Source organism: Vicugna pacos, chromosome 26 (genome assembly GCF_048564905.1).
Source record: "Vicugna pacos chromosome 26, VicPac4, whole genome shotgun sequence".
In the NCBI taxonomy this organism is placed as follows: Eukaryota; Metazoa; Chordata; class Mammalia; order Artiodactyla; family Camelidae; genus Vicugna; species Vicugna pacos.
This window is the reverse complement of record NC_133012.1, coordinates 18,775,624-18,789,681: the sequence shown is the minus strand read 5'-3', so window position 1 is coordinate 18,789,681 and position 14,058 is coordinate 18,775,624. Positions and strand designations below refer to the sequence as shown.

At 46.0% G+C, this 14,058-nt stretch overlaps 1 protein-coding gene across 4 annotated transcripts in view; it reads right to left on the bottom strand.

Moving 5' to 3' along the window:
• FAT1 (FAT atypical cadherin 1) overlaps positions 1 to 13,292 on the bottom strand; it is a 109,123-nt gene extending 95,831 nt beyond the window's left edge. Inside the window, exon 1 of one of the 4 annotated variants that reach the window (XR_001460211.3) lies at positions 12,488 to 13,292. The gene's annotated coding sequence lies outside the window, so the exon portion shown is untranslated. Of the gene's footprint in view, positions 1 to 9,783; positions 9,989 to 12,487 lie in introns of those variants that run through there. The other 3 variants (XM_015249180.3, XM_015249182.3, XM_031691424.2) reach the window with 3 other exon arrangements.
• Positions 13,293 to 14,058: the final 766 nt, after the last annotated feature.

The window sequence follows — 14,058 nt, the reverse complement described above, 5'->3', positions numbered from 1 at the left end:
GATATGTCCACATACATTAACTGGGAAAACTAAACTGATCCCATCTATGTTTGTAAAAAAGGGAGAGGAGATAAATGATGTACATAGTTCATGGATGTGCTTAAAAATGAACTGAAAAATTCTGCACAGATAAAAAGTAAGCTGAACTTCTAGAGAACAGGCAGCTGGGGGAACGTTAACGTTTTCACTTTTCTCTACTATCTGAATGTTTCTGGCATACGTATCATTATCATTCATTTACTTCATCATTTGATTCAGTCAGCACCTATTTAATGAGCACCTACTACATGTCAGGAACAGTTCTACAGTTGGGGACACAAGAACGAACCAAACTACCAACGAATCCTCGTGGACCGTTTCCTAGTGAGAGACAAGCAAGTAAGCAAAGAGCGTATCAGATGGTTAGTGCTAAGGAGAAAAATAAAGCAGAAAAAAAGAGAGACTGGGGAGAAACGTGTAGTGGGAAAGAGAAACTCCAAAATTCAAAGGGACCAGGGCTTCTCAACTTCAGCACCTTGACATTTGGGGCAGGTAATTCATGGCTGGGGGTGGGGGTGGAGACCCGTCCCCCGGCACTAGGATTAGTCCTGCTCTCCACCCAACTAAAAGTCTGCGGCCTCTCTCCCTACAGCCCCAGATAGAAAGGTCTCCAGACGGTGCCAAAAGGCCCGAAGCTCAAATCATCTCAGCAGCGAAGCACTGGTTAGAGAAACCACAGAGACAGACCACTGTGGCTTGGCACAGCAGGCCAGAGCAGAGCAGGCTAGGGCAGAGCAGTAAAGGAGATTGTTTTTTTAAACAAACTCTTCATTTTAGAATACTTATAGATTTACAGAAAAGTCACAAGGACAGTGTCTCCTACTGTTAATTACTGAGGTACATCTGTCACAGCTAATGAACTCATTTTGATACTGTTATCCACTATTTAAGTCCCAATGCCCTTTTTCTGTCCCAGGATCCCGGCCAAGACAGCCACATTACACTCAGTCATCATATCTGCTTAGACTCCTCTGGACAGTTACAGTTTCTCTGATTTGTCTTGTTTTTCGTGACCTTGACAGTTGTGAGAAGTACTGGTCAAGTATTTCGTAGACAGTCCCTCAACTGGAATTTGTCTGATTTTTTTTTGCATGATTAGACTGGGGCTCGGCATGTCGGGGGTCGGGGGAAGAGCGCAGGGGCAAAGTGCCATTTTCATCACATCCACAGTGTGTTCCCCCTTCTCCCCTTTCCCTACTGTACCCCTTTGTATCTCTTTGCACAGCCCACATTTAAGGGGTGGAAAGTTATGTTACATAAACCACTCAGAATTCTCCTGTAAGGGAGACTTGCCTCTTCTCTCCCATTTGTGTCTTTATTCAATCATTTCTTTAGCTCAGGATGGACTGACTCACGGATGAAGGCTGATATTTAGGACTTTGGATTTTACTATAAATAAAATGAGAACGGGCCGTGCGGGCTGCTCTGGTACCGGGGTGGAGAAGAGAACAGAAGGCGGCCACGGCGAAGGCTGGAGGGAGACCAGTTAGAGGAGACACTGCGATTGTAGGGGCGAGAGACGCTGGCGGCTCAGCCTGAAATGGTAATGATGGGGCGGTGAGGAGGGTGACACTGTGGATCTATTTCAGGACCAGCTGATGAACTGGAGGGGCAGAGGCGGGAGGAGAGAGGCATCAAACAATGCTGCCAGGTGCCAAGAGAGGGTAGACTGAGCTGAGGGAGGAACGGATTTGAGGGAGTACGGGCCAGAGTTCAGTTTTGGATATACTAAGGTGGAGGTGCTTCTTGTTATCCAAGTAATGGTTTCCAGTGGGTGTCAGATGTGTGGGAGAGGTCCGCCCTGGAGATGTAAATTTGAGTTGTCAGAATATGGAAAATGCTGTATTTAAAACCACTAAACTGAATGAGATCACCCACAGAGAGAGCACAGAGAGACAAGACAAGAAAACCAAGGACAGAGCCCTGCTGCTCCCCAAGATCCAGAAGACAGGAGAGGAGAGGAACCAGCGGGGGAGACAGAGCAGCCACTGTGGCAGAAGAAAACAGTGGTGTGACAACAACAATGATACGTAAACCAATCCTTCTGAACATGTGAAGCCTAATATGAGAACTTGGAAATGACCATACATACTGGCTGGTACCAAGCTGCTCCCACCACCACTGGTGCCCCGGACACCCGCTGCCGCCCAGCGGAGAAAGCCCAGCATGTCAAACCACCGCAGCTGTTCCCTCCCCAAGACATCTCGGTCATTCAGTGGGACCAGCAGCCTCTGCCACCACCCACTTACCTCTCTACCTCTCACAGCTGGATTCCCAAACACCTGACTCACCTTCACAACCAACCCCCCACCCCAACCCCGGTTCTTCACATGGGACACGACACAGCTGGAATAAATTTTCTGGACCACATTCATAACTGAGACCTCTTAAACCCTGAACTTATTCTGCAAATGTGGCTAATAGAATGAGAGTCTAACGAGAATAAATTATTAAGTCATCCTTTTGATCAGGAAAAAAAATCTACTTTTTAGGAGATATTGTTAACCTTACAATAATTTAACCAAGAACTGCGAACTCAGGTAGCACCTTAAAATGCCATGATCAAAAAATTATGGCTGTAACTCAATGCAAAACAAACACTAAGGTAGAAAAAAACCACACAGACACATAAAAACCTCTAAAAAGATACTAATACCATTTAATCTAAAAAGTACATTATTACCTAGTGCTCAAACTTATGAAAATTAAACTCTAAAAACCATTTTAGCCAAAGGCTACACTTTGATTTTTAGAAGGTGATTACACCACTTGAACACACAGTAATTTAGGATTTCTTCTGTGCATTTTCCAAAGCAAAAACAAAGAATGTTCACTTAGGTTCAGCCTTCAGGGACAGGGGCCTCAGGTCCAAGGCTTAAATATTTTTAGTACAGATTTCTGAAAGTCCATAAATAAGAGAGAAAAATTAACTTTTCTGGTAGAAATCGGATACTAATATGTTCATGCTTCTTCATTAGGGAGACTTTCATGTAAAGTGTTCCAGTCAATCACCGTGACTGCACATTCTTCACACAACACATTCTGTGCTGAGAACACAGCTGCAGAAGTTTCAAATATGTGGATCCAAAGCTAAACATTCAGAAGCATTTCAGGTGCTTCAGAGACAGGACGTTAGGTGGGACACCACATCACACAATGCATAAATTCTCTTAAATGTTGTGTGTTTTTATTTAAAGGCCACAACTCTTACACATTCCATTAATCACGGTAGCCCTCCATCCAGAAAGGAAACAGTATCAGACTCCCCATTCCACAAAGGGTAATAAAAATACACAGAAATAACCAAGAATGTTGTGTTTTACCGACTATACTCCCATTTTGTATCCAAATGAGTGAGAGCATCTCTAGAGCTGAACTTGTGAAATTTAGAGCCTGATGTTCGGTTTGAATAGGGTCACATATTTAAAGTACTTCCTAAAGATGTCTAAATTGCGAGGAAGATAACTATGTTTTCAAAGAAACTTGTCACAAAGTTGTCAAAAAATAATATGAAATGTAAATGACTCCTGCTTCTTAAAAAAACTGCATAGTAAATGAATGCTTAATGATCTCTAAAATCACTGAACGTGAGTCAAAAAAAGAGTATTGTATCTTACAAAGAAAACCTGTTTGTTACTCAGCTATAACCAATTCACAGCTTCTAGATGACATTTACAACACAAAAAACCCTGTATTTTTCTAATAAATTATAATAGCCATAGACAGTACTTATAAAAACTTTCACTCTTTACAGTGAAAAATTAGTGGGTAAATCTTGCTTATTTCTGGGTGCATACTAAATCTTTCTAAGCCATCTTAACACCTTTTTCCGTAAAAACGGGGGTGGTGCTATGAAGCTAGAATTGAACCCTCGCCTCAGGGCTGGTATACGTCGTTTAGCTACTTCCAGGAACTCTGTATATTGTTAGTTTCAGTGGAAGCTGCAGTAAGTCTGATTTCTCTGTAGCAGTGACTTAAATACGGCCTTCGAATGATTTACAGCTGATTCCAATTTAATGGAGTCCAGTCTCCAGACTACTCACTCTGACAGTGCCCACTACAAATCCGTCTCTTCAGCACTTCATAACCCTTACCCAGAACCTAAAACCCCAGCATTTGTATGATTTAATCAATCCAAAGTAATTTTCTGAGATTTTTGCTGCCCTTAAGAAAGTTACAGACTTCCTAATTTTTAAACAGCCTCCGTAGAAAGTCTACTACGTGAACCTATAAACCTTGTCTGTGGATAGTCTGAAGAGGACTGTTTCTAGTTGTTCTGTTTTATTGTGACATAAAAGACAAGACCGACCAACAAAGGCTGTGCGTACGTTCCTGGCTAGACTGGGCACCCCTGCGCTAGTTCCTCCTCTCTCTGCACACTGAAACATGCTCACTCCGTGTTATCCATCCCTCCAACCACTGTCTCCTCTTTTACACTCCAGGGCAACTTTTGCCCACAGAGAAGCTCAATAAACAGACTGTGTACCTCTTGGGATATAAGATCATTTCACCTACTTTTTCTCCACAAAGAGAAATCACTTAAATGATGTTTTGACAGTAACTAACCCTGGCCACTCTTCCACTCCCAAAGCAGTGCAGTTTTTATTATGGATCAAATTGTGATGCTCCCTCGTGTATTTAGGTACAAATCTAGGCATTTCACTAAATACAGGATCAGAAATGTGAATATTTCACGTACAGTAAGAATGGAAATCAGGCAGAAACTTCCCCCTGATTCCTCTCCTTAAAATATTCTCTTCCCACATCTCAGAAGAGATGCCACCCACCTAAGCTACAAATAGACACTCCTGGTGCCATACAATTCTGCCTCTCCTGCAGTTCTTCCTAAATTGTCTCTTGCACTCAAACATCACAAATGATCCCTTGCTGCGGCCACCTTTGGCAGAGTCCACAAATACACACAGGTTTCTTCCAGCTGAAAATAAACTCCCTTCAAGCTAAAATCCTCTTTCTCTCTTACACTGGCAAAGAGTTCACCCAAAGTAGTTTCTTACTGCTACCGGACTTCCTTACAACTCTCTCTTCTCTAGAGACCCCATTTCTACCCTCACCTGCTTGTGACCTCAGGTCCACCCTGGGAACTCCTGGTGTCAAAGGCTAACATCAAGTCAAATGACCTTTTCTCAGTACTCAGCCTCCATGACTTAATGTCTTAATGTCATGACACATTTGACTCTACTCATCCTCCTCCCCAGTTCGGGTTCATACTGTCACAAACTGCCTAAAACAGAGGGGTGGTCCATAAAGCCTGTGTGAAGGATGAACACTAAATTGTCCCGATTCTCTTTTATACTCTGCACCGACTCTTGTACCTTCAAGTTTGTCACTACAAATTTGTGTTCCAACTCCTCTTACACACACAATCACCTGTAAAGATCCTGTCCGCTCTGCCCTCATCATAAAAACATCCCTCCTGCGATCCTGCCAAGCAAAGTTATACAGCATTTTCACCCACTCCCCGCTGCAAAATAACCGCTATTCCACTGAAAATATATAGTATTTCCCTAGTCCTTGAAGAGTTTCACCACTTCCCAAATCACTCAAGTTTGCCATCTAAGAAATCAAATAAAAAGAAGCAGCTGGGATACATAAAACCTGTGATTTAGCCCTGGCTTTGTCACTAATCAATTGTGTGAATTCAAAAGAGTTAATTAATCCTTGGATTCCATTTCTTTACTGGAAAAACTAGAGAGTGGACTGAAGTCCTTATGCCCACCTGCCCTCCACAGATACACTTTCCTTCCCCTGCCTCCGCTTTCTCTCTTTCAACACACATTCAACTCTCTCCCCAGAAATTCAGGATGTCTATGATCTTTTATCTCAACTGCCAACCTTCACATCTAAAAAGTTATCTAGACTTTTTTTTTCTTTCTCAATTTCTCAAAATTGCTCCCTTTCCATTCTGCTGCTGCGACCTAGTTCATATTTGCATTTGTTCAGGCACACCATCTGAACAGCCTTTCAGCATTTTTGCTTTCTGGCCCCCATACGTTTCAGCCTATATACTGCAATCAAATTAATCTCATTAAAACCTCTCTGTAATATTACTCCTTAGCTTACGAATACTCAGCGTTTCCCTGATCCTTCTTAATCTTCTATCAAAGATCTTTGGCAATCTGACCTCTACATACTTTCCTAGTTTACCCTCTCAATATTACTTTCTATTTCAAGCCAAAAAGGTATCCTTCCCACAGGCTTGAAACCACCAAGCTGTCCTGAGCCGATGACACCACCTAGTGGTGGGGGCTCTAAACCTGTAACATCACCTCCTCCCTTCTAAAACATAATGCAAACAGGATTTTTTTTTCTCTTGCTCTTCACTTCTCTCATACAGTTTAGTGATTTTCTCCTTTCTCTTCAACATTTCTTTTTTCCCTTCTCTTCTTAATCCCATAAAAGTTATCCTCCCTGTCTTTATAAATAGCCAGCATAAGCCCAGGTCATAGATTTTCCATGTTCTACCCACACAAAGAAAAAAGGCAAGTCATATAAGTCATGGGAAAGCAGGATTAAAGAAACATTGCCCATGAAACAACCAACCCTTTTCTGAAAGACAACATGGTATTGCGCTTCAGTCTCTTTTCTCACCATTCATCAAACCACAAATCAAGTCACAACTAAGGTTTCTACAACTTGCTTTACATCCATTTCCTCTCCCTGAGTGGTTACCTTGGGATTCACCCTTTGCTCTGACCTCACCTTATCTTCACATCCCCCCAACCCAGATCGTGAGCTCACTGAGGTGCTACTCTGATGAACACTACCTGACCCTGATGCATCTCTCTTTTCACACTGAATATTTCTGTTTATTTGTCCTCCCCTCAATGGATTGTAAGCTCCTTGAGAGCAGGAAACATGCTTTCTTCACGACTGTTTGCTGTGTCTGGCCCAATGTCCGGCAACAGAGGAGATTCACAGTTGTTCGGTTCATGAATGGACAGATGGATGAAGACTCAGAACAGACACTGAAAAGACAGGACTGACATAGGGGCGGGGAAGTAAGGCAGAGTAGCGTGGGAAAATAATACATCCATCTTTGTGAACTTAACAGAATATCCAGGTGCAACCACCAGCCGCAACAACACTAATTTCCAGCGACTCAGAAGGAGGTCACCACTCACCCCAAAATGCTTCCAAACTGGCTACAGGCGATGCCAGATCGGTGTCCGTATTGCTGAGCTTACTATAAAACACTATACTTGAATATTCTATTAAAACTTAAATAATTACTGATTTTCCTAAGTGGCCTGTAGAAGACTTTTAATTATATTTCCACATATATAATAAACCTTTGGAATTCAGCAAGAATTTTGGCAATATATTTAAATCTAGGGCATAAAGAAAAAACAACTTCTTAAAAAACTTTAAAACGTGAAATACAGATTCCTCATCTGATTGAATACATTTCTGAAATAAAACACTCCTTTTAGACCAGAGAAGAGAAAAAACAGCAACTTTCTGATCTTAGTTAAAAGAATTACCTGCATCACTCATTTCAAAAACTCCTTACCAGTGCCTAAGGATAAACTTACACTTGCAAATTGAACAATTAAGTGAGACGAAAAGACAGTTTGGCTTCATCACCTATATAATTTGGTCAAAAGAAAGCTTACCTACTGCAATTTCCCACTCATAAAGATTCAACAGACACCTAGCCTTATGGCTTCCTGCTAGTAAAGCAGGTCCTTTAGGCCACAAATTAAGCCACTGAGACAACATTTAAAGCAACAATAATGCACTAATTTGATTCAGTTTATTGATTCTATGTAAAAGCAGCCAAACTTGGGTGGAAGACAGGTGGTGGTAGACTTGATAAGGGAGTTAAAATAACCTGTAAGATCCCTATCGTTTCTGACATTCAAAGAAATGACTGCTGCAGAGATGACTGGAGAGGTAAGTCTAAAGACATACACTAGGAAGGCATGGGGTCAGGGGAATGAAAGCTGTATCAGTTTGCACATCATTTTTAGATTCCTCTTTTGGCGCCTGTCCATAACATGGATTTAAATGATGTATTAACATGACGACAACCTACTAAGAGTACTTCTAGTAACTAATTAAAAGATACAACTGAATACATATACAGGTGGCCTGAAAGAGTTTATGAAGTCCTTTTAACTATCTCACTTCCTTTCGGAGTTAAAAGAATTTGGCTCATTTAAGATACTCATTTTTCAAGAACTGGGTACACAAATGCATGCTATATTCAAATCAAACTCTACAATGAACGTGCTAAATGCCATTTCTGGCATAATTAAAGAGTTACACTAACTGCTGTTTTTAAAAGTTATGTAATGCTTTAAGTATTTTTATACCTATGTTAAAGCTTAAATATGTAACAAGGAATTGGGGCTAATAATTCTACTCGTGGAACCAGGGCTGCCCTAAAACACAAAGACAAAACCAAGTATCAGAGAAACACATTTTCTGAGTAACTGGATGTGTTGGATAACCACAATTCTAAGAGTAAAATGGAAAAAACATCACTATTACCTAGTTTTAATTAAGTGCAGATAGCTTCTTAAACTACTGAAAGCTATCTCTGAATATATGAAGCCTTAAGAATCTGCTTTTGTAAAAGATATACAAATAATTGAAGATCAGTTGCCTTTTAAATATTTTCCGATTTTAATAGTCATTGTAAATAGTTTAAAAAAAATAAAAAAAAACACTCCTCTACCAGGCACCAGGGAGTTGCTTAACAAAAGCCATTTAATGAAACCACAGTTCAGACACATGCAAAAAAAAATTAACTGCATAGAAAATATTTATGAGTTTACTTGCCTGGTGCATACAATTGCGTCCTTGTTTTCAAAGCTCCGCAATTCACATCAGTGGGAACAAAAAAAAAATCTTAGAGACAACAGAGTTAGCTTCCTAGAGGAAAGCTCTTGGAGTAGGAAAAACTACTGAAAGAATTTTTCTTTAAAAAAAAATCTTACAAGTTTCTCTTCCAAAAAAGGTAGAAACAAACTGATGGCATGTTTGCAAATATTTAGCCCCGAGATTTATCTGTCGCACCCATTCTAACTACACTCAAGCAGTCAGAGCTCCAACCTCAGGGCAGCACTCCTTCAGGGCACAAAACATCGGAGAGACCTCGGCGACTCCATTTCAAAGAGCCCATCCTGGCAACTGGCCTCCCCTTTCATCACACCTAAGCTGTGAATACCTCACAAATCGGAAGAATTAACCGCGGAGCGAGATCAGTTAAGTCTTTAGCAGGCACACGCGTTCCCGGAGAGAAGAAAGTGGGGCGCGCGTGCGAAGTTTCCGAGCTCCGGGCGCGGCGGAAGTTCTCGCCCGGCGGCCGCCGCTTTGATTTCCAGCAATGGCTCCGGGGCCAGCCCCGGTACGGCCGGCGCCCGCCGCGCGCTCGCAGCAGCAGCGCTCGCATCGGCAATTACCTCCCGGGTCACGTAGCGAATTATCCGTTCCCGCCCACCCGCTCGAATCCAGAGCCAGCCCCGAACTCCCCAAGTGGGTAGGCGCCTCGGCACCACCGCCGTCCGGCGGGGCTCCCGGAGCGTCGGCGGTGCCCGGTCCTGCGCTGGACAGTCAGGGCAAGCTCCCACGGAGCCGCCAGCCCGCCCACCCGCAGCAGCAAGTCGCCCAGCCTGCGGGCACACATGGCCCGGGCTCGGCCGGGCACTGGCACCCTGCGAGCCGCTGCGCCCCTCGCCCACCGCCCTCAAGCCCCAACTTGCTTTCCATCAAACTTACAGCGAAGTTAGCCCGAAGTGGCGGCGGCGGCGGCGGCGCTCTCGGGGGCGCGCCTCTCGTTGCCTCAGCGCGCCCCCGAACGGCGGCCGGGTCGGCCGGGGGCCTCCCTGGTCTCGCAGGTCCGCATGGTATCGATGGTCCACCCCCGCTCTCCGCGCGCCCCGCTCCGTGGCCGCGCCCGCAGCCCGCGCGCCCCTCTCCAAGGCTGGCCGGCTTGTCTCGGCGTCTCACGCGCCCGGCACGGGGTATATCCCTCCGCCCGCAGCCACGCCCGCCAGCGCCGGCGCTCGTTTCTCCAGCACGAAAACTCTACCCTGCTTTCCCTGGCGGCGGGACTCCCAGCTCGCCGGGCTACGACGCCCGGCTCCGGGGCAGGGATCTCCCTGCTGCTGTAGCAGCCAACTCCTTGCAAGGAGACCAGCGAGTGCCCAGGATGAGCTAGCGACACCCCGAGGAACAGTTTGGGGCTTGCTCTAGCGAGGATGTTAGTTATGGCCAGCACACGGATTTGTGCAGGGAATTAATATGGAAAGTTCCCTGCTAGGAAAGGGGAAACATTAGCTTAGCCGACCCCCTCCCCCGCAAAGTCAGCTAAAGGCTAAAGGAAAAGCTTCCCACGCCTCCCCCTTTAGATTCTTGAGAACCTTTAGGGAATTCCTAAATCTGCATCTGAATGCCTCGGTTGTAGGTCTGCAATTGCTGGGTGTAATAAAATCTTCCAAAAGGTCTCAAAAGGAATGCAGTTAGATCTGAATCTACTTCCTTCAATCTACACTAAGATCACTGGAAGATGAAAACTCATTGCGCAGAGCTAGTTAGACCCCAGAACCTCCCCGACCCTAGTTACCAACCCTAACGACGGCTTCCCCCGGCGGACACCCCCGACTCCCAGGACTGCGGGACAAAAGGCAGTGGTGCCGCCTGGTGCGCTTTCCCACCTGGTGAGTACACCCCGCAAACTGTGAACTCACTCTAAGGTGAAACTACAAGTTCCTTAGAGAGAAAGGGAAACCCCGGGCGTCCAGACTTCCCACTCGGGGAACTCCCCCCACGCCGGAGCGCACAGTCCCGGCATCCCGGGGCTGTGAGCCCATCCTCAGCGCGGGCAAAGCTCCAGACGCCGGCTCAGCGCAGCACGAAGTGCTCCCGGGCGTTGGGAAACAGCCCGGAGAAAAGCGAGGACGTGACCTCGGAAAGTTTGTGGAGCTCGAATATGTTAACACTGTGAGGACAAAGAGAGATGATTTCCCTGGAGCCGGTGGAGGGAGCTGCTGGGGAAACTACGAGGGAGAAGGGAGTCTAGGGTTAAAGAGGGAATTGCCTTAATTCACAGCTAATGCAGTCTCCTCTTAAACGATACCGAAGAAGATGATTGAAAAAAAATTAAAGTGTCTAGCAGGTTATGCTGGGAAGGAAAAATAATACCCGCAGAATGAGTGTGCTTACTGGTAGCACTAAGAGTATGTATTCCCTGCGCATTATTTAAAATACCCACAAATTCACACAACCAACAAACATTCATCATCCGAACATTTGGCTCGGCCATAACTGCGCCAAGTGCTCCTGGAGTCACAGGTCAATTTCATATGTGGAACACCTGGAAAGTAGGTGACCTGATCTCCAAGCTCAACTCGTTCGCGCCCCTTGCCAAATTCTAAACAAAACACAACCACACAAGAACACCAAGTTTGCTGGCGAGGTAAGGATGGGGAGAAGAACAATAAAAGGTAAAAAGACACCATCCCGTAACATAAAATCACAAGACTTTAAAAATGGCACAAAAGAATTCCTGGAGAAAATTACCATTCATTAATAAATAATAACGCTTACTTGGCCTAAAACATCTGTTTGGGAATCCCGATTAGCCAGGTTCACTAAGAAACCTAATTGCCTGGAAGTAGTTGCACTTCGTCGCCACAGGAACAGCCGAGAGCCAGGGATGGAGATTTCAGAGTCCGTCCCTGCCACGTTTTTACTGATCCTTTAGCCCCAACAGAACGAAATAGAGATGCCTTTTTGGTACCATCAAATTACCTTCACATGAATGAGAAAGGTAGTCCAAGCTGCAGGTTTATCCTCTCAACAGTCGATCTTCCCTAACCCAGTCCCCAAAGGCTCTAGGAAATTAAGAGGGATGGGGGTGGGTTCCCAAAATCAACAACAAAAAAGCTTTCCCCTAGCACCAGCTCTGCATCCAGTCCACCCAAGCTGGTATTTGCAAATTAGATACAGAATGGGCCGGAGTGGGTAGTAAGTGAAGGCTAGGGTGACGGCGACCGAGCTCATGCCCAAGTCCCAGGAGCTCCCCGCAGGTCCAAGTTCGCGGTCCGCGCGGAACCCCACAGGGAGCGCGCGTTTTGCCGGGTGTCCGGACTAGAGGGCGCTGCGCCACTGCAGATCACGCGGCACCCGATGAGCCCTCCCTGGGCACCATTTCTATAATAAGTTACATTCGAAATAATGCACAAACAGCATAGCTTTTCAAGTTCTTTAGAACAGTACTCTGTAAGTATTTTATAAATTCCAAAACCTGTGCATACTGATCTTTCATGCCCGAGCCAAGCACAGCCAGAGGGGTGTGCAGATTGCCGAGCGGAAAGCCTGTAGGATGCACACGCTTCCCTGCACTAGCCAAACACCCCACGTAATTTTATTTACGTTTAAACTTAAATACAAAAAGGCTTGCACTAAAGAAAGAACTCACCCTTCCAGCCGAGTCCTCCGTGCTCCACTTTAAAGTCCCGGCAGCTCCGTAATCCCCACACAATTTGGATATGTGTTAAAAGCCGGGTCTGAAGTACCAACTTTGCTTCCCTCGGATCTTCAGCATGTCCCCAACGAGAGTGCGAGCCTCCCGCGCTGCCCAGGTGGCCGCATCTCGGGAGGCTTCTGTCCTGGGTGAAACTTGAGCACCAAAGAGAGGCGAAATGAGAGTGCGCGAGAGCTAGAGAGAGGTCCGAAGAGAAACCAAGTTTGTCAGGACTTGTCCAGGCAGCCAGCCGCCGAGTTTAGGAGTTGCAGCCGGGAGCTGCGGCGGATCACTGCCTCTTTCCCAACTCCCTCCCTCCTGGAGGAGGTGGGGGAGGGGAGGTGACGTCAGCGCCCCGCCTCGCCCCCCGCCCCCCGGCGCGGACGGGATTCTCCGGCGGGGTCTGCCTCCCGGACGGTGGTGGCGGCGAGCTCGGGGGCCGGGCGGGCTCCGCCGCAGCAGCGGTCTCTGCGGTCTCTGCGGTCTCTGCCGTCCCGCCGGCGCGGCGTCTGCGCCTCTCTGCCCTGCCCGGCTCCCCCCGGCTCCGCCGCGCGCTGGCGTTCCTCGCCCTCAGCACCTGAGCGGCCCCGCGGCGGGCACCGCCTCTCCGGCTTGCTTTCTCGGCAGCCCCCGCGGCCGCGTTTCCCACGCCTCGAACTGCAGGTGATGCTCTTCCTCTTCTGCAGCTGAAATTCGTCACGATGTGTCGCCTGCGCGGTTTTTGCAGGGCGGAAGCATGAGCAGCCTCTGCAGACTGGCCTGGACGACTTGTACTTTGTAACTCTCCAACTTCAGGATGTGATCTATTTGAAATACTTCTTGTGCTCCAGCACTGTTTGTGGGTTTTGTGTTGGAACTCATGGAGCCATATTTTAATGTTCAAATCCCTTCCAAAAGCGCCTACGTTTCAGGCCGTACTCTGAAGCACAGAAGGATCTGAGGGGTGGGGGAGAGGTGGAGGAGGAGCCAATTTCTAATGTTTCTTACAAGGCATCCATAGTGATAGGGGCCAATACACAGATCAGTCGTCTACTCCTATTGTAGACTAAGATGAATGCAAACGCTGTTGAAGTTTGATTTATAAGTGAATGCGTCGTTTCTATGTAAGCTTCCAGACTCCAGGAAAATATCTGCTGTGGAATATTTTTTTTAATGCCGCTGAACTACCAAAATAAAATGTCTCCTCAACAGCCTGAAATTCTCAGGGAGCCATTTCTGTGAGTTGACACTGTTCCCAGAATGTTGGCTTTAAAGTCCAAAGATCCCTGGAAAAGGGCAGGGGACTGGGAGCGGGTTCTATTAATACCTTTGCAGCCATTGATCTATATCTAGTGGTCAGTTTAACTGGCCGTTATCTTTGAAAGGCAAAGAGCAAAACCCCTAGGACACAGGAAACAAAGCAAGGAGTTAAGAGAAAAGATTAACTGTTGTAGTATTGCATGTGCTTAGCCTGAAGGAAGTCATATAACTTCTCTAAATTTCAGTTTCCTTTGTGTGATAAGGGAATGATAACTGTTTAACGTTGT